At 45.5% G+C, this 26,215-nt stretch overlaps 1 pseudogene; it reads left to right on the top strand.

Moving 5' to 3' along the window:
* The first annotated feature begins 11,353 nt into the window (after nucleotides 1–11,353).
* Nucleotides 11,354–25,843, top strand: LOC124028230 (annotated as a pseudogene).
* Nucleotides 25,844–26,215: the final 372 nt, after the last annotated feature.

The raw sequence follows: 26,215 nt of genomic DNA, 5'->3' as shown, positions 1-26,215 counted from the left end.
AAACATTACACTCACATTACACTCCCAGTAAACATTACACTCCCAGTAAACATTACACTCCCAGTAAGCATTACACTCCCAGTAAACATTACACTCCCAGTAAACATTACATTACACTCCCAGTAAACATTACACTCCCAGTAAACATTACACTCCCAGTAAACATTACACTTTAAATTACAACATTACACTCCCAGTAAACATTACACTCCCAGTAAACATTACACTCCCAGTAAACATTACACTCACATTACACTCCCAGTAAACATTACACTCACATTACACTCCCAGTAAACATTACACTAATTACACTCCCAGTAAACATTACACTCACATTACACTCTGTAAACATTACACTCCCAGTAAACATTACACTCACATTACACTCCCAGTAAACATTACACTCACATTACACTCCCAGTAAACATTACACTCACATTAAACTCCCAGTAAACATTACACTCCCAGTAAACATTACACTCACATGACACTCCCAGTAAACATTACACTCACATTACACTCCCAGTAAACATTACACTCACATTACACTCCCAGTAAACATTACACTCACATTACACTTTACACTCCCAAAACATTACACTCACATTACACTCCCCAGTAAACATTACACTCACATTACACTCCCAGTAAACATTACACTCACATTACACTCCCAGTAAACATTACACTCACATTACACTCCCAGTAAACATTACACTCACATTACACTCCCAGTAAACATTACACTCACATTACACTCACATTACACTCCCAGTAAACATTACACTCACATTACACTCCCAGTAAACATTACACTCACATTACACTCCCAGTAAACATTACACTCACATTACACTCCCAGTAAACATTACACTCACATTACACTCCCAGTAAACATTACACTCACATTACACTCACTTTACACTCCCAGTAAACATTACACTCACATTACACTCCCAGTAAACATTACACTCACATTACACTCCCAGTAAACATTACACTCACATTACACTCCCAGTAAACATTACACTCACATTACACTCCCAGTAAACATTACACTCACATTACACTCCCAGTAAACATTACACTCACATTACACTCCCAGTAAACATTACACTCACATTACACTCCCAGTAAACATTACACTCACATTACACTCCCAGTAAACATTACACTCACATTACACTCCCAGTAAACATTACACTCCCAGTAAACATTACACTCCCAGTAAACATTACACTCACATTACACTCCCTCCCAGTAAACATTACACTCACATTACACTCCCAGTAAACATTACACTCACATTACACTCCCAGTAAACATTACACTCACATTACACTCCCAGTAAACATTACACTCACATTACACTCCCAGTAAACATTACACTCACATTACACTCCCAGTAAACATTACACTCACATTACACTCCCAGTAAACATTACACTCCCGGTAAACATTACACTCACATTACACTCCCAGTAAACATTACACTCACATTACACTCCCAGTAAACATTACACTCCCAGTAAACATTACACTCCCAGTAAACATTACACTCACATTACACTCCCAGTAAACATTACACTCCCAGTAAACATTACACTCCCAGTAAACATTACACTCACATTACACTCCCAGTAAACATTACACTCACATTACACTCCCAGTAAACATTACACTCACATTACACTCCCAGTAAACATTACACTCACATTACACTCCCAGTAAACATTACACTCACATTACACTCCCAGTAAACATTACACTCACATTACACTCCCAGTAAACATTACACTCACATTACACTCCCAGTAAACATTACACTCCCAGTAAACATTACACTCACATTACACTCCCAGTAAACATTACACTCACATTACACTCCCAGTAAACATTACACTCCCAGTAAACATTACACTCCCAGTAAACATTACACTCACATTACACTCCCAGTAAACATTACACTCACATTACACTCCCAGTAAACATTACACTCACATTACACTCCCAGTAAACATTACACTCACATTACACTCCCAGTAAACATTACACTCACATTACACTCCCAGTAAACATTACACTCACATTACACTCCCAGTAAACATTACACTCACATTACACTCCCAGTAAACATTACACTCACATTACACTCCCAGTAAACATTACACTCCCGGTAAACATTACACTCACATTACACTCCCAGTAAACATTACACTCACATTACACTCCCAGTAAACATTACACTCATTACACTCCCAGTAAACATTACACTCACATTACACTCCCAGTAAACATTACACTCACATTACACTCCCAGTAAACATTACACTCATTACACTCCCAGTAAACATTACACTCACATTACACTCCCAGTAAACATTACACTCACATTACACTCCCAGTAAACATTACACTCACATTACACTCCCAGTAAACATTACACTCCCAGTAAACATTACACTCCCAGTAAACATTACACTCACATTACACTCCCAGTAAACATTACACTCACATTACACTCCCAGTAAACATTACACTCACATTACACTCCCAGTAAACATTACACTCACATTACACTCCCAGTAAACATTACACTCACATTACACTCCCAGTAAACATTACACTCACATTACACACCCAGTAAACATTACACTCACATTACACTCCCAGTAAACATTACACTCACATTACACTCCCAGTAAACATTACACTCACATTACACTCCCAGTAAACATTACACTCACATTACACTCCCAGTAAACATTACACTCACAGAAGCTCCAAAGGAATGAAGACCTTGTGAATGTCATATGTCTATATACAGTGTTGTAACGATGTGCAAATAGTTAAAGTACAAAAGGGAAAATAAATAAACATAAATATGGGTTGTATTTACAATGGTGTTTGTTCTTCATTGGTTTCTTGTGTCAACAGGTCACAAATATTGCTGCTGTGATGGCACACTGTGGTATTTCACCCAATAAATATGTGAATTTTATCCAAAAAAAATTATTATTTTTTTTTTGTGGGTCTGTGTAATCTGAGAGAAATATGCGTCTCTAATATGGTCATACACTTGGCAGGAGGTTAGGAAGTGCAGCTCAGTTTCCACCTCATTTTGTGGGCAGTGAGCACATAGCCTGTCTTCTCTTGAGAGCCAGTTCTGCCTACGGCAGCCTCTCTCAATTGCAAGGCTATGCTCACTGAGTCTGTACATAGTCAAAGCTTTCCTTAAGTTTGGGTCAGTCACAGTGGTCAGGTATTCTGCCACAGTGAACTCTCTGTTTAGGGCCAAATAGCATTCTAGTTTGCTCAGTTTTTTTGTTAATTCTTTTCGATGTGTCAAGTATTTATCTTTTTGTTTTCTCATGATTTGGTTGGGTCTAATTGTGCTGTTGTCCTGGGGCTCTGTAGGGTGTGTTTGTGTTTGTGAACAGAGCCCCAGGAACAGCGTGCTTACAGGACTCTTCTCCAGGTTCAACTCTCTGTAGGTGATGGCTTTGTTAAGGAAGTTTTGGGAATCGCTTCCTATTAGGTGGTTGTAGAAATGAACAGCTCTTTTCTGGATTTTGTTAATTAGTGGGTATCGGCCTAATTCTGCTCTGCATGCATTATTTGGTGTTGTACACAAGGGGACGTTTTTGCAGAATTCAATAAGCAGAGTCTCAATTTAGTGTCTGTCCCATTTTGTGAATTCTTGGTTGGTGAGCGGACCCCAGACTTCACAACCTTAAAGGATAATAGGTTATATAACTGATTCAAGTGTTTTTAACCAGATCCTAATTGGTATGTCGAATTTTATGTTCCTTTTGATGGTGTAGAAGACCCTTCTTGCCTTGTCTCTCAGCTCGTTCACAGCGTTGTGGAAGTTACCTGTGATGCTGATGTTTAGACCGAGGTTTGTATAGTTTTTCATATGTTCTAGGGCAACAGTGTCTAGATGGAATTTGTATTTGTCGTCCTGGTGACTGGACCTTTTTTGGAACACCATTATTTTTGTCCTACTGAGATTTACTGTCAGGGCCCTGGTCTGACAGAATCTGTGCAGGAGATCTAGGTGCTGCTGTAGGCCCTCCTTGGTTGGGGACAGAAGCACCAGATCATCAGCAGACATTTGACTTCAGATTCTAATAGGATGAGGCCGGGTGCTGCAGACTGTTCTAGTGCCCTCGCCAAGTCATTGATATATATAGTTGAAATCGGACGTTTACAAACACCTTAGCCAAATACATTTAAACTCAGTTTTTCACAATTCCTGACATTTAATCCTAGTCAAAATTCTCTGTCTTAGGTCATTTAGGATAATTTTAAGAGTGTGAAATGTCAGAATAATAGTTGAGAGAATGATTTATTTCAGCTTTTATTTATTTCATCACATTACCAGTGGGTCAGAAGTTTACATACACTCAAATAGTATTTGGTAGCATTGCCTTTAAATTGTTTAACTTGGGTCAAACGTTTCAGATATTCTTAAACAAGCTACCAATAATAAGTTGGGTGAATTTTGTCCCATTCCTCCTGACAGAGCTGGTGTAACTGAGTCAGGTTTGTATGGCCTCCTTGCTCACACACACTTTTTCAGTTCTGCCCACAAATTTTTCTATAGGATTGAGGTCAGGGCTTTGTGATGGCCACTCCAATACCTTGACTTTGTTGTCCTTAAGCCATTTTGCCACAACTTTGGAAGTATGCTTGGGGTCATTGTCCATTTGGAAGACCCATTTCCAACCAAGCTTTAACTTCCTGACTGATGTCTTGAGACGTTGCTTCAATATATCCACATAATTTTCATTCCTCATGATGTCATCTATTTTGTGAAGTTTACCAGTCTCTCCTGCAGCAAAGCATCCCTTACAACATGATGCTTCTACCCCGTGCTTTACAGTTGGGATGGTGTGCTTTGGCTTGCAAGCCTCCCCCTTTTTCCTCCAAACACAACAATGGTCATTATGGCCAAACAGTTCTATTTTTGTTTCATCAGACCAGAGGACATTTCTCCAAAAAGTACAATCTTTGTCCCCATGTGCATTGCAAACTGTAGTCTGGCTTTTTTATGGCGATTTGGAGCAGTGGCTTCTTCCTTGCTGAGCGGCCTTTCAGGTTATGTTGATATAAGACTTGTTTTACTGTGGATATAGATACTTCAGTACCTGTTTCCTCCAGCATCTTCACAAGGTCCTTGATGTTCTGGGATTGATTTTCACTTTTCGCACCAAAGTACGTTCATCTCTAGGAGACAGAACGCATCTCCTTCCTGAGCGGTATGACGGCTGCGTGGTCACATGGTGTTTATACTTGCGTACTATTGTTTATACAGATGAACGTGGTACCTTCAGGCATTTGGAAATTGCTCCCAAGGATGAACCAGACTTGTGGAGGTCTTGGCTGATTTCTTTCAATTTTCCCATGATGTCAAGCAAAGATGCACTGATTTTGAAGGTAGGCCTTGAAATACATCCATAGGTACACCTCCAATTGACTCAAATGATGTCAACTAGCCTATCAGAAGCTTCTAATGTCATGACATAATTTCTGGACTTTTTCAAGCTGTTTAAGGCCCAGTCAACTTAGTGTATGTAAACTTCTGACCCACTGGAATTGTGATACAGTGAATTATAAGTGATATAATCTGTCTGTAAACAATTGTTGGAAAAAATTACTTGTGTCATGCACAAAGTAGATGTCCTAACCGACTTGTCAAAACTATAGTTTATTAACAAGAAACTTGTGGAGTGGTTGAAAAACGAGTTTTAATGACTCCAACCTAAGTGTAGGTAATCTAGTTTTAATGACTCCAACCTAAGTGTAGGTAATCTAGTTTTAATGACTCCAACCTAAGTGTAGGTAATCTAGTTTTAATGACTCCAACCTAAGTGTAGGTAATCTAGTTTTAATGACTCCAACCTAAGTGTAGGTAATCTAGTTTTAATGACTCCAACCTAAGTGTAGGTAATCTAGTTTTAATGACTCCAACCTAAGTGTAGGTAAACTAGTTTTAATGACTCCAACCTAAGTGTAGGTAAACTAGTTTTAATGACTCCAACCTAAGTGTGTCCGTGTGGCTGTGGAGGCAGGTGTCCGTGTGGCTGTGGAGGCAGGTGGCTGTGGAGGCAGGTGTCCGTGTGGCTGTGGAGGCAGGTGGCTGTGGAGGCAGGTGTCAGTGTGGTTGTGGAGGCAGGTGTCAGTGTGGCTGTGGAGGCAGGTGTCCGTGTGGCTGTGGAGGCAGGTGGCTGTGGAGGCAGGTGTCAGTGTGGCTGTGGAGGCAGGTGGCTGTGTGTCTGTGGAGGCAGGTGTCAGTGTGGCTGTGGAGGCAGGTGGCTGTGGAGGCAGGTGTCAGTGTGGCTGTGGAGGCAGGTGTCAGTGTGGCTGTGGAGGCAGGTGTCAGTGTGGCTGTGGAGGCAGGTGGCTGTGTGGCTGTGGAGGCAGGTGTCAGTGTGGCTGTGGAGGCAGGTGTCAGTGTGGCTGTGGAGGCAGGTGGCTGTGTGGCTGTGGAGGCAGGTGTCAGTGTGGCTGTGGAGGCAGGTGGCTGTGTGGCTGTGGAGGCAGGTGTCAGTGTGGCTGTGGAGGCAGGTGGCTGTGTGGCTGTGGAGGCAGGTGGCTGTGGAGGCAGGTGTCAGTGTGGCTGTGGAGGCAGGTGTCAGTGTGGCTGTGGAGGCAGGTGGCTGTGGAGGCAGGTGTCAGTGTGGCTGTGGAGGCAGGTGTCAGTGTGGCTGTGGAGGCAGGTGTCAGTGTGGCTGTGGAGGCAGGTGTCCGTGTGGCTGTGGAGGCAGGTGTCCGTGTGGCTGTGGAGGCAGGTGTCAGTGTGGCTGTGGAGGCAGGTGTCAGTGTGGCTGTGGAGGCAGGTGTCAGTGTGGTGGAGGCTGTGGCTGTGGAGGCAGGTGTCAGTGTGGCTGTGGAGGCAGGTGTCAGTGTGGCTGTGGAGGCAGGTGTCAGTGTGGCTGTGGAGGCAGGTGGCTGTGGAGGCAGGTGTCAGTGTGGCTGTGGAGGCAGGTGTCAGTGTGGCTGTGGAGGCAGGTGTCCGTGTGGCTGTGGAGGCAGGTGGCTGTGGAGGCAGGTGGTGTGGCTGTGGAGGCAGGTGGCTGTGGAGGTGTCCGTGTGGCTGTGGAGGCAGGTGTCCATGTGGCTGTGGAGGCTGTCCGTGTGGCTGTGGAGGCAGGTGGCTGTGGAGGCAGGTGTCCGTGTGGCTGTGGAGGCAGGTGTCCGTGTGGCTGTGGAGGCAGGTGTCCGTGTGGCTGTGGAGGCAGGTGTCATTGTTGTGGGGTTGACTCCCAGACAGCGTGTCCCAGCACGCATCATGATTACATTACAACAGCTAGGGTCTAGTCAGTGTGCCCTGACAACATGCTGCAACAATGTAGCAAGACCAATACAAATACTGTGTTAATATAGAGGACACACACACACACACACACACACACACACACACACACACACAGTGTGCCCACACACACACATACACACACACATGCACACACACACAACACACACACATGTACACACAGACACATACACACATACACAACCAACCACACACACACACACACACATACACACACACACACACACACACACACACACACACACACACACACACACACACACACACACACACACAACCACACACACATGTCCAAAGAAATCAGAGATTAAAAGTGCCCTGTCTCAAACAACTCTAGTTTCTCCTTGTCTCAAACAACTCTAGTTTCCCCTTGTCTCAAACAACTCTAGTTTCCCCTGTCTCAAACAACTCTAGTTTCCCCTTGTCTCAAACAACTCTAGTTTCCCCTGTCTCAAACAACTCTAGTTTCCCTTGTCTCAAACAACTCTAGTTTCCCCTTGTCTCAAACAACTCTAGTTTCCCTTGTCTCAAACAACTCTAGTTTCCCTTGTCTCAAACAATTCTAGTTTCCCCTGTCTCAAACAACTCTAGTTTCCCCTGTCTCAAACAACTCTAGTTTCCCCTGTCTCAAACAACTCTAGTTTCCCCTTGTCTCAAACAACTCTAGTTTCCCCTTGTCTCAAACAGACCTAGTTTCCCCTGTCTCAAACAACTCTAGTTTCCCCTGTCTCAAACAGATCTAGTTTCCCCTGTCTCAAACAACTCTAGTTTCCCCTGTCTCAAACAACTCTAGTTTCCCCTGTCTCAAACAACTCTAGTTTCCCCTGTCTCAAACAACTCTAGTTTCCCCTTGTCTCAAACAACTCTAGTTTCCCCTTGTCTCAAACAACTCTAGTTTCCCCTTGTCTCAAACAACTCTAGTTTCCCCTGTCTCAAACAACTCTAGTTTCCCCTTGTCTCAAACAACTCTAGTTTCCCATTGTCTCAAACAACTCTAGTTTCCCCTTGTCTCAAACAACTCTAGTTTCCCTTGTCTCAAACATATCTAGTTTCCCCTGTCTCAAACAACTCTAGTTTCCCCTTGTCTCAAACAACTCCAGTTTCCCCTGTCTCAAACAACTCTAGTTTCCCCTGTCTCAAACAACTCTAGTTTCCCCTTGTCTCAAACAACTCTAGTTTCCCCTTGTCTCAAACAGACCTAGTTTCCCCTGTCTCAAACAACTCTAGTTTCCCCTGTCTCAAACAGATCTAGTTTCCCCTGTCTCAAACATATCTAGTTTCCCCTGTCTCAAACAACTCTAGTTTCCCCTTGTCTCAAACAACTCTAGTTTCCCCTGTATCAAACAACTCTAGTTTCCCTTGTCTCAAACAACTCTAGTTTCCCCTGTCTCAAACAACTCTAGTTTCCCCTTGTCTCAAACAACTCTAGTTTCCCATTGTCTCAAACAACTCTAGTTTCCCCTGTCTCAAACAACTCTAGTTTCCCCTGTCTCAAACAACTCTAGTTTCCCCTTGTCTCAAACAACTCTAGTTTCCCCTTGTCTCAAACAACTCTAGTTTCCCCTGTCTCAAACAACTCTAGTTTCCCCCTGTCTCAAACAACTCTAGTTTCCCCTGTCTCAAACAACTCTAGTTTCCCCTTGTCTCAAACAACTCGAGTTTCCCCTTGTCTCAAACAACTCTAGTTTCCCCTTGTCTCAAACAACTCTAGTTTCCCCTGTATCAAACAACTCTAGTTTCCCTTGTCTCAAACAACTCTAGTTTCCCCTGTCTCAAACAACTCTAGTGTCCCCTTGTCTCAAACAACTCTAGTTTCCCCTTGTCTCAAACAGATCTAGTTTCCCCTGTCTCAAACAACTCTAGTTTCCCCTGTCTCAAACAACTCTAGTTTCCCCTGTCTCAAACAACTCTAGGTTCCCCTGTCTCAAAACAACTCTAGTTTCCCCTGTCTCAAACAACTCTAGTTTCCCCTGTCTCAAACAACTCTAGTTTCCCCTGTCTCAAACAACTCTAGTTTCCCCTGTCTCAAACAACTCTAGTTTCCCCTGTCTCAAACAACTCTAGTTTCCCCTGTCTCAAACAACTCTAGTTTCCCCTGTCTCAAACAACTCTAGTTTCCCCTGTCTCAAACAACTCTAGTTTCCCCTTGTCTCAAACAGATCTAGTTTCCCCTGTCTCAAACAACTCTAGTTTCCCCTGTCTCAAACAACTCTAGTTTCCCCTGTCTCAAACAACTCTAGTTTCCCCTGTCTCAAAACAACTCTAGTTTCCCCTGTCTCAAACAACTCTAGTTTCCCCTGTCTCAAACAACTCTAGTTTCCCCTTGTCTCAAACAACTCTAGTTTCCCCTTGTCTCAAACAGACCTAGTTTCCCCTTGTCTCAAACAGACCTAGTTTCCCCTTGTCTCAAACAGACGTAGTTTCCCCTGTCTCAAACAACTCTAGTTTCCCCTGTCTCAAACAGATCTAGTTTCCCCTGTCTCAAACAACTCTAGTTTCCCATGTCTCAAACAACTCTAGTTTCCCCTGTCTCAAACAGCCTGACTTTTGCGTTGTATTTTGTTTCCCCTTGTCTCAAACAATCTTTGTTTTTTCCCCATGTCTCAAAAAGTCAACTAACCTAGCTGCATTTCCTGACTCTCTTCTTACAACAGACGAACGACGTTACACCCTTGTCTCAAACAACTCTAGTTTCCCTTTGTCTCAAACAACTCTAGTTTCCCCTGTCTCAAACAACTCTAGTTTCCCCTGTCTCAAACAACTCTAGTTTCCCCTTGTCTCAAACAACTCTAGTTTCCCCTTGTCTCAAACAACTCTAGTTTCCCCTTGTCTCAAACAACTCTAGTTTCCCCTGTCTCAAACAACTCTAGTTTCCCCCTCAAACAACTCTAGTTTCCCCTGTCTCAAACAACTCTAGTTTCCCTTGTCTCAAACAACTCTAGTTTCCCTTGTTTCAAACAACTCTAGTTTCCCCCAAACAACTCTAGTTTCCCCTGTCTCAAACAACTCTAGTTTCCCCTTGTTTCAAACAACTCTAGTTTCCCCTTGTTTCAAACAACTCTAGTTTCCCCTGTCTCAAACAACTCTAGTTTCCCCTGTCTCAAACAACTCTAGTTTCCCCTTGTCTCAAACAACTCTAGTTTCCCCTGTCTCAAACAACTCTAGTTTCCCCTTGTCTCAAACAACTCTAGTTTCCCCTGTCTCAAACAACTCTAGTTTCCCCTGTCTCAAACAACTCTAGTTTCCCCTGTCTCAAACAACTCTAGTTTCCCCTTGTCTCAAACAACTCTAGTTTCCCCTGTCTCAAACAACTCTAGTTTCCCCTGTCTCAAACACTCTAGTTTCCCCTGTCTCAAACAACTCTAGTTTCCCCTGTCTCAAACAACTCTAGTTTCCCCTGTCTCAAACAGATCTAGTTTCCTGTCTAACGGGTTTCAGTTTTTTTTTTATATGATTGTGTGTGTGTGTGTGTGTGTGTGTGTGTGTGTGTGTGTGTGTGTGTGTGTGTGTGTGTGTGTGTGTGTGTGTGTGTGTGTGTGTGTGTGTGTGTGTGTGTGTGTGTGTGTGTGTGTGTGTGTGTGTGTGTGTGTGTGTGTAGTTCAGCTGGAAAAACACACGTATATCTTGTTTCAAAATAAAGACTTCCCAGAGGACCATATTTATGACAGTCCGTCAAATGTAACAGAACGATATGGTTGTACCCACATATGTCATCATAACGAATGCCTGACAACAAATATCAACTAGAATTGGAATGATGAGGGGCACTTTTGGAAAGGAAAAGTTTGAGATAATGAACCACAGATTACTCAGTCAATTTACCCAAACTTTCACCGGTGGGTTAGTTCGACTGTAGACTTTGTAATGTATCATTTATCAATTACTAGTAAGTAGATACTAGCCTCGGTGAGATTTTGTAATTATAGAAACGTACTTCCAAGATCTAGCCGAGAAGGCATTGCGCATGCGTGCGGATCTGCTTGGTGAAGGGGAGTGACGTGAGAAGACCTCGGAGAAATTCACTCACTGGACTTCCAGTAGAGGAATGCAAGCAGCCGCTGTCCGTTGTAGGTTACGGTTCTTACTGAAGTAACGCTTTTTTTCACGGTTCTACTGGCTTTTACGGGAAGAAAACAACATTCGAAGACATTTCAACAGGCGACCAGAACCGATGGGGACGTTATGTCGTTGGAGTTACGCGGGTGGATTTGGTTGTTTTAGTTGAGAAGAAGGAAAGTGTTGCGCTCGGAGCAACAGCGGTGGGATTAAACATGCTGACACCGATTTTAGTATACTTGTTATCGGTCCTCCTGCTGTGTCGGATAACGTTCTCTCAATACTCCAGCGATCAGTGTAGTTGGAAGGGCAGGTGAGAGTTCTTCTTTATAACTTTCATTATTTCATGAACTGCTTGTTCATAATGGTCGAATTGAAAAGGAGTTGTGCAGACGAACTATTTGTAGGCTACTATTTAGATTTGAATGCTTCCATTTGTGGAAATTAAAGTTACAGAATGGTGAATGCGTCAGTGTTTTTATCCAAGGCCGAACGGTGAAGAGATTGTTATAATGTAATAAACTAAATAGAGAATGAGTTATCCATTCTCTCCTGAGAGGTGAATTACACAAATCTTTCCCTCTTACTGAATTGATCACCTTGAGTCAGGTCTGTGGAATGCGACTTCTGTCAAGGACTCCAAGCGCCGAGATTTATCTCTCTTTATTTTATGTTTACAACATGATAATGGTTTTGAGATTATTACTTTAAAACAAAATCTAATTATATTTTAAAACAGTCATATTCAAATGAAATGGACGCTTTTTTTTTCAACCGACGCGTTCTAATAACACTTTTAGGATCACGTTTAATGTTGATACAGTTCAATGATTAAACGGAAATGTATACATTGTTTCATGAATAAACACAGTGATGCTTCAGTAAAAGTACAGTTTGAGGTGGCTCCTCACAACGTCTATAACAGCCTCCTTCCTTCTGTAGCTCAGTTGGTAGAGCATGGCGCTTGTAATGCCAGGGTAGTGGGTTCGATCCCCGGGACCACCCATATGTAGAATGTATGCACACATGACTGTAAGTCGCTTTGGATAAAAGCGTCTGCTAAATGGCATATATTATTATATTATTATATTACATTTATAAATCTCAACTGAGCACACAAGGCAACTTTTCCCTTTCGGTTCTTACATCCCTTCACTTGTTATAAAATTCGAGTCACTCTTTTTAGAAGCAACACCATGCCTTAAATAGTGATATAGTAAGAGGCTTTAGTACTTGATTTTGGCACCTCGTGAAGTTTGACACTTCGTGAATGCCTCTAATATTTTATTTATTTAACCTTTATTTATTTAACTAGGCAAAAAAGCTGCCCCAAAAAGTCGTACCGTACTTACAATGACGACCTACCAAAAGGCTAAATGCCTCCTGCGGGGACGGGGGCTGGGATTAAAATTAAAATGTATTAAATTAAAATATAGGGTAAAACACACATCACGATAAGAGAGACAACACAACAGTACATAAAGAGAGACAACAACACAGCAAAGCAGCAACACATGACAACACAACAGCACATAAAGACATAAGACAACAACACAGCAAAGCAGCAACACATGACAACACAACAGTACATAAAGAGAGACCTATAAGACAACAACACAGCAAAGCAGCAACACATGACAACACAACAGTACATAAAGAGAGACCTATAAGACAACAACACAGCAAAGCAGCAACACATGACAACACAACAGCACATAAAGAGAGAACTATAAGACAACAACACAGCAAAGCAGCAACACATGACAACACAACAGCACATAAAGAGAGACTAAAGAGAGACCTATAAGACAACAACACAGCAAAGCAGCAACACATGACAACACAACAGTACATACAGAGAGACCTATAAGACAACAACACAGCAAAGCAGCAACACATGACATCATGCTCAATGTAGGTATTCAATTACTGCTGGTGGTAGCCCTCATTGTAAATAAGAATTTGTTCTTAACTGACTTGCCCAGTTAAATAAATAAATAGAAATACATGCTGATGTTATAGAGGTAAAAACATTATTTGTCTTCATAAATCACCTATAACAGACAATCTAGAGGGTTATAAATCATATATTACAGACAATCTAGAGGGTTATAAATCATATATTACAGACAATCTAGAGGGTTATAAATCATATATTACAGACAATCTAGAGGGTTATAAATCATATATTACAGACAATCTAGAGGGTTATAAATCATATATTACAGACAATCTAGAGGGTTATAAATCATATATTACAGACAATCTAGAGGGTTATAAATCATATATTACAGACAATCTCTAGAGGGTTATAAATCACCTCTAACAGACAATCTAGAGGGTTATAAATCATATATTACAGACAATCTAGAGGGTTATAAATCATATATTACAGACAATCTAGAGGGTTATAAATCACCTCTAACAGACAATCTAGAGGGTTATAAATCATATATTACAGACAATCTAGAGGGTTATAAATCATATATTACAGACAATCTAGAGGGTTATAAATCATATATTACAGACAATCTAGAGGGTTATAAATCACCTATGTTATTTTGTTTACCTGTCAGCCCCAGCCTCTAACTCAGGTCCTGTACGTACCTAACTGACCAGCTCTGGCCATTCTCCACCATGTACCTGTCGGCTCCAGCCTCTAACTCAGGTCCTGTACGTACCTAACTGACCAGCTCTGCCCATTCTCCACCATGTACCTGTCGGCTCCAGCCTCTAACTCAGGTCCTGTATGTACCTAACTGACCAGCTCTGCCCATTCTCCACCATGTACCTGTCGGCCCCAGCCTCTAACTCAGGTCCTGTATGTACCTAACTGACCAGCTCTGCCCATTCTCCACCATGTACCTGTCGGCCCCAGCCTCTAACTCAGGTCCTGTACGTACCTAACTGACCAGCTCTGCCCATTCTCCACCATGTACCTGTCGGCCTCAGCCTCTAACTCAGGTCCTGTACGTACCAAACTGACCAGCTCTGCCCATTCTCCACCATGTACCTGTCGGCCCCAGCCTCTAACTCAGATCCTGTATGTACCAAACTGACCAGCTCTTTCCATTCTCCACCATGTACCTGTCGGCCCCAGCCTCTAACTCAGGTCCTGTACGTACCTAACTGACCAGCTCTGCCCATTCTCCACCATGTACCTGTCGGCTCCAGCCTCTAACTCAGGTCCTGTATGTACCTAACTGACCAGCTCTGCCCATTCTCCACCATGTACCTGTCGGTCCAGCCTCAAAATCAGGTCCTTATGTACCTAACTGACCAGCTCTGCCCATTCTCCACCATGTACCTGTCGGCTCCAGCCTCTACTCACCTTTATGCCTAACTGGTTAACTCTGTTCTCCACCATGAGTCGGCTCAGCCTCTCTCAGGTCCTGTATGTACCTAACTGACCAGCTCTGCCCATTTCCTCCATGTACCTCGGCCCCATCTAACCATGTCCATTGTCCTAACTGACCAGCTCTGCCCATTCTCCACCATTTATTCTACCCGCTCAGGTAAATCTGCCCATTCTCCACCATTTGTCGGCCCCAGCCTCTAACTCAGGTCCTGTATGTACCTAACTGACCAGCTTCTTATTCTCCACCATTTACCTGTCGGCCCCAGCCTCTAACTCAGGTCCTGTATGTACTTGACCAGCTCTGCCCATTCTCCACCATTTACCTGTCAGTCCCCCTCAAAATGCCTTAGCTCTTTCCACTGGGAGACCACGCCTAATTAACTGGTGCCTCCAGAGCCCCTCTCATCGTCACCCAATTCATAGGTTTACCTCCCTGTACTCACATCCAACCATACCATTGTCTGTACATTATCTATCCTTGAATTTATTCTACCACGCCATAAATCTGCTCCTTTTATTCTCTGTCCCCAACGCACTAGACGATCAGTTCTTATAGCCTTTAGCCGTACCCTTATCATACTCCTCCTCTCTATTCCTCTGGTGATGTAGATTAACCCCCAGGCCCTGCTCCCAGTACTACATCTATTCCCCAGGCCCTGTAGCAGTACTACATCTATTCCCCAGGCCCTGTAGCCCCCAGTACTACATCTATTCCCCAGGCCCTGTAGCAGTACTACATCTATCCCCAGGCCCTGTAGCCCCAGTACTACATCTATTCCCCAGGCCCTGTAGCCCCCAGTACTACATCTATTCCCCAGGCCCTGTCCCCCATTTGTTTTTCCCCAGGCCCTGTAACAGTAAAAGCCTTGGTTTCATGCATGTTAACATCTATTCCCCTCCCTAAGTTTGTTTTTATTCCCCAGGCCCTGTAGCAGTACTACATCTATTCCCAGATGCCCTGTGCAGTACTGAATCCTTCCCCAGGCCCTAGGAAGCCCCCAAAAATCCATCTATTCCCCATCCCCAACTACATTTTCCCCAGGCCCTGTAGCACTGCCAAAGATCTATTTAGGCCCTGCAGCAGTTCTGTCTTCTATTCCCCAGGCTGTGCCCAAACAGTTTCCCCAGGCTCTATCATTTGTTTTCTTCTGTAAAAATCCACCTTGGTTTCATGCAATAAGTTAACATCACGAAGCCTTCTCCTTAAGTTTATAGACCCCCCTCAGGCCCCAGCTGTTGCCCTGGACACCATATGTAAATGAGCCACCCGCCATTTGTCTGCAGAGTTTGTAATGTTGGGTGACCTAAACTGGGATATGCTTAACACCCCGGCCATCCTACAAATAAAGCTAGATGCCCTCGATATCACAAAAATGATCATGGAACCTACCAGGTACAACCCTAAATCCGTAAACACGGGCACCCTCATAGATATCATCCTGACCAACCTGCCCTCTAAATACACCTCTGCTGACCTCATTCTGTCAGTAGACCTTTCTAATCGACCTGGCCCGGGTATCCTGGAAGGATATTGACCTCATTCCGTCAGTAGAGGATGCCTGGTTATTCTTTAAAAGTGCTTTCCTCACAATCTTAAATAAGCATGCCCCGTTCAAAAAAATGTAGAACTAATAACAGATATAGCCTGTGGTTCACTCCAGACCTGACTGCCCTTGACCAGCACAAAAACATATTGTATACATCCAATATACACAGGCAGTTAGGAAAGCAAAGGCTAGCTTTTTCAAACAGAAATTTGCATCCTGTAGCACAAACTCCAAAAGGTTCTGGGACACTGGAAAGTCCATGGAGAATAAGAACACCTCCTCCCAGCTGCCCTCTGCACTGAGGCTAGGAAACACTGTCACCACCGATAAATCCATGGAGAATAAGAGCACCTCCTCCTCCCAGCTGCCCACTGCACTGAGGCTAGGAAACACTGTCACCACCGATAAATCCATGGAGAATATGAGCACCTCCTCCTCCCAGCTGCCCACTGCAACACTGTCACCACCGATAAATCTACTATAATCGAGAATTTCAATAAGCATTTTTCTACAGCTGGCCAGTTCAACTATTTCTCAGACACAGTCTCTATGGGGGTGCCACAGGGTTCAATTCTCAGGCCGACTCTTTTCTCTGTATACATCAATGATGTTGCTCTTGCTGCTGGTGATCATCTGATCCACCTCTACGCAGACAACACCATTCTGTATACTTCTGGCCCTTCTTTGGACACTGTGTTAACAAACCTCCAGACAAGCTTCAATGCCATACAACTCTCCTTCCGTGGCCTCCAACTGCTCTTAAATGCAAGTAAAAGTAAATGCATGCTCTTCAACCGATCGCTGCCGCACCTGCTCGCCCGTCCAGCATCACTACTCTGTACGGTTCTGACTTAGAATATGTGGACAACTACAAATACCTAGGTGTCTGGTTAGACTGTAAACTCTCCTTCCAGACTCACATCAAGCATCTCCAATACAAAATTAAATCTAGAATCGGCTTCCTATTTCACAACAAAGCATCCTTCACTCATGCTGCCAAACATACCCTCGTAAAACTGACCATCCTACCGATCCTTGACTTCGGCAATGTCATTTACAAAATAGCCTCCAACACTCTACTCAGCAAACTGGATGCAGTCTATCACAGTGCCATACATTTTGTCACTAAAGCCCCATATACTTCCCACCATTGCGACCTGTACGCTCTCGTTGGCTGGCCCTCACTACATATTCGTCGCCAAACCACAGGTTCCAGGTCATCTTTAAGTCTTTGCTCGGTAAAGCCCTGCCTTATCTCAGCTCACTGGTCACCATAGCAACACCCAAACGGAGCATGCGCTCCAGCAGGTATATTTCACTGGTCAGCCGCAAAGCCAACACCTACTTCGGCCGCCTTTCCTTCCAGTTCTCTGCTGCCAATGACTGGAACAAATTGCAAAAATCACTGATGCTGGAGACTCATATCTCCCTCACTAACTTTAAGCATCAGCTGGCAGAGCAGCTTACAGATCATTGCACCTGTACATAGCCCATCTGTGAATAGCCCATCCAACTACCTCATCCCCATATTGTTATTTATTTATTATCTCAACTGGCCGACCTGGTGAAATAAATAAATGAAACCTTGTGGTGAAATTGGGTGAATATATATTGGGTGAATATCCAATTGGCTGAATATATATTGGGTGAATATATATTGGGTGAATATATATTGGGTGAATATATATTGGGGGAATATATATTGGGTGAATATATATTGGGGAATATATATTGGGGAATATATATTGGGGAATATATATTGGGTGAATATATATTGGGGAATATATATTGGGTGAATATATATTGGGGGAATATATATTGGGGGAATATATATTGGGTGAATATATATTGAATATATATTGGGGAATATATATTGGGGAATATATATTGGGTGAATATATATTGGGTGAATATATATTGGGTGAATATATATTGGGTGAATATATATTGGGGGCTCCCATATTCCTATTCCCCTAATCATCATTTAGTCTTCCCACACCTGTTCCCGAATATCCCTTGTATTGGGTGAATATATATTGGGTGAATATATATTGAATATATATTCCGTTGGGTGAATATATATTGGGGAATATATATTGGGGAATATATATTGGGTGAATATAAATTATTGGGGAATATATATTGGGTGAATATATATTGGGTGAATATATATTGGGGAATATATATTGGGGAATATATATTGGGTGAATATATATTGGGGAATATATATTGGGGAATATAATATATATATGGGGGAATATATATTGGGTGAATATAATATATATTGGGTGAATATATATTGGGTATATATTGAATATATATTGGGGGAATATATATTGGGGGAATATATATTGGGGAATATATATTGGGTGAATATATATTGGGAGAATATATATTGGGGAATATATATTGGGTGAATATATATTGGGGGAATATATATTGGGTGAATATATATTGGGTGAATATATATTGGGGGAATATATATTGGGTGAATATATATTGGGGGAATATATATTGGGTGAATATCCAATTGGGTGAAGTGCAGTGGCATAAAGAGAAAGTGGTTTCCTCTTCTAAGCCAGCCGAGGAGTAGTCTTAACAAGCAGTTACTTTGAGCCTGTACCAGGGAATCTGTTGCTCATTACTTCTCCTCTCAGCTAATCTCTTCTAATTACATGCAGACTAGAGACGGTGGAAGAGTTCAACTGAGTTAATTAAAGAGAATGTGTTGAGGCTGGTCGGGTCATGATGACCAACATGTGCTCTCCTCTGGTCCTCACATCAATGGGCCTTATTCATATTTCACCATCTCCTTTTCATTTTAAATTGGGTCATTCCTACCAAGAACATCAAACCACCAGCCTGTTGCTGTTGGCATGGCACCCATATGGTAATAGAAGTATGCTGCTAGTTTCCTGCCTCATAGCTTGGCTTTGCTTTGAACGACAGATTTGGGCCTAGTATAGGACTTCAGATTATAAATTATATGAGTGACAGATTTGGGCCTAGTATAGGACTTCAGATTATAAATTATTATGAGTGACAGATTTGGGCCTAGTATAGGACTTCAGATTATAAATTATATGAGTGACAGATTTGGGCCTAGTCTAGGACTTCAGATTATAATTACATTCTGTGTAGATCCCTATTCCTATGAATAGTGCCAGATTTCCTCTCCCTTCAGATTATGCCTCTCTCTCCCTCTCTCCTCTCCCTTCAATTCTGTCCTAGTTCCCTATTCCCTATATATTCAGGGTGACAGATTTGGGATGTATAGGACTCTCCTCTCTCCTCTCCCTTCATCCAGTTCTGTCTCTAGACTCCCCCTCTCCTCTCCCTATCTCCCTTCATCCAGTTCTGTCTCTAGACTCCCTCTCTCCTCTCTCCTCTCCCTTCATCCAGTTCTTTCTCTAGACTCCCCTCTCCCTCTCTCCTCTCTCTCTCTCCCTCCATCCAGTTCTGTCTCTAGACTCCCCCTCTCCTCTCTTCATCTTCTCTCCTCCCCCTCTCCTCTCATCCAGTTCTGTCTCTAGACTCCCCCTCTCCTCTCTCCTCTCTCCTCTCCCTTCATCCAGTTCTTTCTCCCCCTAGACTCCCTCCCTCTCTCCTCTGTCTCTAGACTCCCCCTCCTTCATCCAGTTCTTTCTCTAGACTCCCCTCTCTCCTCTCTCCAGTTCTGTCTCTAGACTCCCCTCTCCTCTCCCTCCCTTCCAGTTCTGTCTCTAGACTCCCCCTCTCCTCTCTCCTCTCCCTAGACTCTCCTTCATCCAGTTCTGTCTCTAGACTCCCCCTCTCCTCTCTCCTCTCCCTTCATCCAGTTCTGTCTCTAGACTCCCCTCTCCTCTCTCCTCTCTCCTCTTCCTTCATCCAGTTCTGTCTCTAGACTCCCCCTCTCCTCTCTCCTCTCCCTTCATCCAGTTCTGTCTCTAGACTCCCCCTCTCCTCTCTCCTCTACCTCCATTCAGTTCTGTCTCTAGACTCCCCTCTCTCCTCTCTCCTTCATCCAGTTCTGTCTCCTCCCTCTCTCCTCTCCCTTCATCCAGTTCTGTCTCTAGACTCCCCTCTCCTCTCTCCTGTCTCTCTCCTTCATCCAGTTCTGTCTCTAGACTCCCCTCTCCTCTCTCCTCTCTCCTCTCCCCTCTCCCTTCATCCCCTTCATCCAGTTCTGTCTCTAGACTCCCCCTCTCCTCTCTCCCTCATCTCTGTCTCTCTCCTCTCTCCTCTCTCTCTCCCAGTTCTCTCTCCCCCTCTCCCTTCATCCAGTTCTGTCTCTAGACTCCCTCTCTCCTCTCTCCTCTCCCTTCATCCAGTTCTGTCTCTAGACTCCCCTCTCTCCTCTCTTCTGTCTCTCTCCTCTCCCTTCATCCAGTTCTGTCTCTAGACTCCCCTCTCTCCTCTCTCCTCTCTCCTCTCTCCTCTCTCCTCTCTCCTCTCTCCCTCTCTTCCTCTCTCCTCTCTCCTCTCTCCTCTCATTCAGTTCTGTCTCTAGACTCCCCTCTCCTCTCATCCAGTTCTCCCTTCATCCAGTTCTGTCTCTAGACTCCCCCTCTCCTCTCCTCTCCTCCATCTCTCTTCCCTTCCAGTTCTGTCTCTAGACTCCCCCTCTCCTCTCTCCTCTCTCCTTCCCTTCATTCAGTTCTGTCTCTAGACTCCCCCTCCCTCTCTCTCTCTCTCTCATCCAGTTCTGTCTCTAGACTCCCCCTCTCCTCCTCTCCTCTCCCTCCATCCAGTTCTGTCTCTAGACTCCCCTCTCCTCTCTCCTCTCTCCTCTCCCTTCATCCAGTTCTGTCTCTAGACTCCCCCTCTCCTCTCTCCCTTCATCCAGTTCTGTCTCTAGACTCCCCCTCTCCCTCTCTCCCTTCATCCAGTTCTGTCTCTAGACTCCCTCTCTCTAGACTCCCCCTCTCTCTCTCCCTCCATCCAGTTCTGTCTCTAGACTCCCCCTTTCCTCTCTCCCTCCATCCAGTTCTGTCTCTAGACTCCCCTCTCTCCCCTCTCTCCTCTCTCCTCTCCCTTCATCCCCTTCAGTTCTGTCTCTAGACTCCCCTCTCTCCCTCTCTTCTGTCTCTCTCCTCTCCCTTCATCCAGTTCTGTCTCTAGACTCCCTCTCTCTCTCCTCTCTCCCTTCATCCAGTTCTCTCTAGACTCTCCCTTCATCCAGTTCTGTCTCTAGACTCCCCTCTCCTCTCTCTCCTCTCCTTCATCCAGTTCTGTCTCTAGACTCCCCCTCTCTGTCTCTCTCCCCCTCTCTCCTCTCCCTTCATCCAGTTCTGTCTCTAGACTCCCCTCTCCTCCCCTCTCCTCTCCCTTCATCCAGTTCTGTCTCTAGACTCCCCCTCTCCTCTCTCTCCCTTCATCCAGTTCTGTCTCTAGACTCCCCTCTCTCTCCTCTCATCCAGTTCTCTCCTCTCCCTTCATCCAGTTCTGTCTCTAGACTCCCCTCTCCTTCCCTCTCTCTAGACTCCCCTCTCCCTTCATCCCAGTTCTGTCTCTAGACTCCCTCTCTCTCTCTCTCTCCTCTCCCTCTCCCTTCATCCAGTTCTGTCTCTAGACTCCCCCTCCTCTCTCCCCTCTCCTCTCCCTTCATCCCCCTCTCCTCTCTCCTCTCCCTTCAGTTCTGTCTCTAGACTCCCCTCTCCTCTCTCCTCTCCCTTCATCCAGTTCTGTCTCTAGACTCCCCCTCTCCTCTCTCCTCTCTCCTCCATTCATCAGTTCTGTCTCTAGACTCCCCCTCTCCTCTCTCCCTTCATCCCTGTCTCTAGACTCCCCATCATCCAGTTCTGTCTCTAGACTCCCCCTCTCCTCTCTCCTCTCCTCTGTCTCTAGACTCCCCCTCTCCCCTCTCCTCCATCCAGTTCTGTCTCTAGACTCCCCCTCTCCTCTCTCCCTTCATCCAGTTCTGTCTCTAGACTCCCCCTCTCCTCTCTCCCTCTCATCCAGTTCTGTCTCTAGACTCCCCTCTCCTCTCTCCTCTCTCCTCTCCCTTCATCCAGTTCTGTCTCTAGACTCCCCCTCTCCTCTCTCCTCTCCCTTCATCCAGTTCTGTCTCTAGACTCCCTCTCTCCTCTCTCCTCTCTCCTCTCCCTTCATCCCAGTTCTGTCTCTAGACTCCCCTCTCCTCTCTCCTCTCTCCTCTCCCTTCATCCAGTTCTGTCTCTAGACTCCCCCTCCCTCTCTCCTCTCCCTTCATCCAGTTCTGTCTCTAGACTCCCCCTCTCCTCTCTCCTCTCCCTTCATCCTTCTGTCCCTTCCCCTCTCTCTCCTCCTCTCCTTCATCCAGTTCTGTCTCTAGACTCCCCCTCTCCTCTCTCTCTCTCCTCTCCCTTCATCCAGTTCTGTCTCTAGACTCCCCCTCTCCCCTCTCCTCTCCAGTTCTTCATCAGTTCTGTCTCTAGACTCCCCCTCTCCTCTCTCCCTTCATTCCATCAGTTCTGTCTCTAGACTCCCCCTCTCCCTCTCTCCTCTCCCTTCATCCAGTTCTGTCTCTAGACTCCCCCTCCTCTCCCTCTCTCCTCTCCCTTCATCCAGTTCTGTCTCTAGACTCCCCTCTCCTCTCTCCTCTCTCCTCTCCCTTCATCCAGTTCTGTCTCTAGACTCCCCCTCTCCTCTCTCCTCTCTCCTCTCCCTTCATCCAGTTCTGTCTCTAGACTCCCCTCTCCTCTCTCCTCTCTCCTCTCCCTTCATCCAGTTCTGTCTCTAGACTCCCCCTCTCCCCTCTCCTCTCCCTCCATTCAGTTCTGTCTCTAGACTCCCCTCTCCTCTCCTCTCTCCTCTCCCTTCCCCAGTTCTGTCTCTATCCCCCTCTCCTCTCTCCCCTCTCCTCTCCCTTCATCCAGTTCTGTCTCTAGACTCCCCCTCTCCTCCTCTCCTCTCCCTTCATCCAGTTCTGTCTCTAGACTCCCCTCTCCTCTCTCTCCCTCTCCTGTCTCTAGACTCCCCCTCTCATCCAGTTCTGTCTCTAGACTCCCCCTCTCCTCTCTTCATCCAGTTCTGTCTCCTCTCCCTTCATCCAGTTCTGTCTCTAGACTCCCCCTCTCCTCTCTCCTCTCTCCTCTCCCTTCATCCAGTTCTGTCTCTAGACTCCCCTCTCTCCCTCTCTCCTTCATCCAGTTCTGTCTCTCTCCCCCTTCATCTCCCTTCAGTTCTGTCTCTAGACTCCCCCTCTCCTCTCTCCTCTCTCCTCTCCCTTCATCCAGTTCTGTCTCTAGACTCCCCCTTCCTCTCTCCTCTCTCCTCTCCCTTCATCCAGTTCTGTCTCTAGACTCCCCTCTCCTCTCTCCCCTCTCCTCCCCTGTCTCTAGCCTTCCTTCTGTCTCTAGGTTCTGTCTCTAGTCAGTCGTGTGTTGCCAGAGCTGCTGAGCCCAGAAGGAACAATGTGCCATAAGACAGTCCCCCTGTGTTGGGGCTGGGGTCAGTTGAGTCATGTCCAGTTCTGTCTCTAGACTCGTGTTGGGGCTGAGGTCCAGTTGAGTCATGTCGAGGCAGGGCGTGTTGGGGCTGAGGTCAGTTGAGTCATGTCGAGGCAGGGCGTGTTGGGGCTGAGGTCCAGTTGAGCCATGTCGAGGCAGGGTGTTGGGGCTGAGGTCAGTTGAGTCATGTCGAGGCAGGGTGTGTTGGGGCTGAGGTCAGTTGAGTCATGTCGAGGCAGGGTGTGTTGGGGCTGAGGTCAGTTGAGCCATGTCGAGGCAGGGTGTGTTGGGGCTGAGGTCAGTTGAGTCATGTCGAGGCAGGGTGTGTTGGGGCTGAGGTCAGTTGAGCCATGTCGGGCAGGGTGTGTTGGGGCTGAGGTCAGTTGAGACCATGTCGAGGCAGGGTGTGTTGGGGCTGAGGTCAGTTGAGCCATGTCGAGGCAGGGTGTGTTGGGGCTGAGGTCAGTTGAGCCATGTCGAGACAGGGCGTGTTGGGGCTGAGGTCAGTTGAGCCATGTCGAGGCAGGGTGTGTTGGGGCTGAGGTCAGTTGAGCCATGTCGAGGCAGGGCGTGTTGGGGCTGAGGTCAGTTGAGCCATGTCGAGGCAGGGCGTGTTGGGGCTGAGGTCAGTTGAGCCATGTCGAGGCAGGGCGTGTTGGGGCTGAGGTCAGTTGAGCCATGTCGAGGCAGGGTGTGTTGGGGCTGAGGTCAGTTGAGGCCATGTCGAGGCAGGGTGTGCAGCACGGAGCAGCAGGAGTCTTAGGGCTTTGTCTAAGTGTATTAAACCACCTGGCAACACACCACTTCATCTATTCCCTACATAGTGCACTGCTTTAGACCAGAGACCTATTCCCTATGGTGCACTACATTAGAACCAGAGCTTCATCTATCCCCTACATAGTGCACTACTTTAAACCAGAGCCCTATTCCCTATATAGTGCACTACATTGAATAGAGCCCTATCCCCTACATAGTGCACTACGTTAGACCGAGCCCCTATTCCTATATAGTGCACTAGGTTTAGACCAGAAACCTTATATACAATAGTTCCATTTGAAACAAGTCTACCTGACTGAGCCCTGTTCTACCTATTTGATGGACATGATCACGGACTGATGATCCGTTAGACTGGTCTGAGTCTACCTGTTTGATCGGAGGACATGATCACGTGACAGAGCTGGTCTGTAGTCTACCTGTTTGATCGGAGGACATGATCCGTGAATCGGAGGAGCTGGTCTGTAGTCTACCTGTTTGATCGGAGGACATGATCACGTGAAGAGTGAAGAAGCTGGTCTGTAGTCTACCTGTTTGATCGGAGGACATGATCACGTGAAGAGCTGCTGTTTCCCTGTGAAGCTGCTCAGGATTTCGAAAAGGTTTCACCAGTAGAAAGCTGACTGTTCTGTTGCCAAGTTCCAGACCTATTTCATTTGTTTTGCTCGACGAACGACTGATTATCTCTGTTCTATATTCATACAGACCCTTTCAGACTGTTGTACAGGCAGTCACAGACAGTGGTTCATGGTTGGCATCTCTCCCCCCCCCCAAAAAAACAAACATTTTTTACTTCAGACCAAATATATAATTATTTCACCCGTGTGTTAGGAATGTGACCATGTCTCTGTGTATGATGTGTTGTTGACCTCCTCATCCCTTCACACTGACCTCCCCTTGCCTTCCAGTGGTCTGACCCATGAGGGCCACAGCCGTGATGTGGAGCAGGTCTACTGGTTGTTCCCAGGGTTCCCTCCACTGGCTCTACCCTACAGGGGCCGTCATCGTCAGCCTGCGGCCCAACACCCTGTCCCCGGCAGCCGCCCGTCTCTCCGTCTGCATCAAGCCCTCTAAAGGACTCCCACTGAAGACCAACATCTACCTGGACCCGGGCCGGGAAGCTGCGCCTGCTGCTGAGGCAGGACCAGGCCCAGGGAAGGTGACCTGCTTCAGCATCCAGGACGGGTCTCTGTTCATAGAGGCCACCTCACAAAGAGACATCAGTAAGAGAATCACCTCCTTCAGTATGAGCTGGTTACAGAAGGGACCGGGGCTGGAGCTGGAGCCTTGGCTGGGGTGGAGCCACAAGCACTGTCTGGTGAGATACACTCCTATTGTTATTGTTTTTGGTCATTAAGGTCATTAAAGGGGAAGTTCAGTATGCTAAAGCACTGTCTGGTGAGATATACACTCCTATTGTTGTTGTTGCTTTGGTCATTAAAGGGAAGTTCAGTATGGCTAAAAAGCACTGTCTGGTGGACTTACTCTATTGTTGTTGTTGCTTTGGTCATTAGGGAGAAGTTCAGTATGCTAAAGCACTGTCTGGTGAATACACTCCTATTGTTGTTGTTGCTTTGGTCATTAAAGGGGAAGTTCAGTATGGCTAAAGCACTGTCTGGTGAGATACACTCCTATTGTTGCTGTTGCTTTGGTCATTAAAGGGGAAGTTCAGTATGGCTAAAGCACTGTCTGGTGAGATACACTCCTATTGTTGTTGTTGCTTTGGTCA

The sequence above is a fragment of the Oncorhynchus gorbuscha genome, unplaced genomic scaffold (assembly GCF_021184085.1).
Source record: "Oncorhynchus gorbuscha isolate QuinsamMale2020 ecotype Even-year unplaced genomic scaffold, OgorEven_v1.0 Un_scaffold_3877, whole genome shotgun sequence".
In the NCBI taxonomy this organism is placed as follows: Eukaryota; Metazoa; Chordata; class Actinopteri; order Salmoniformes; family Salmonidae; genus Oncorhynchus; species Oncorhynchus gorbuscha.
This window is presented reverse-complemented; position numbering and strand designations above follow the sequence as displayed.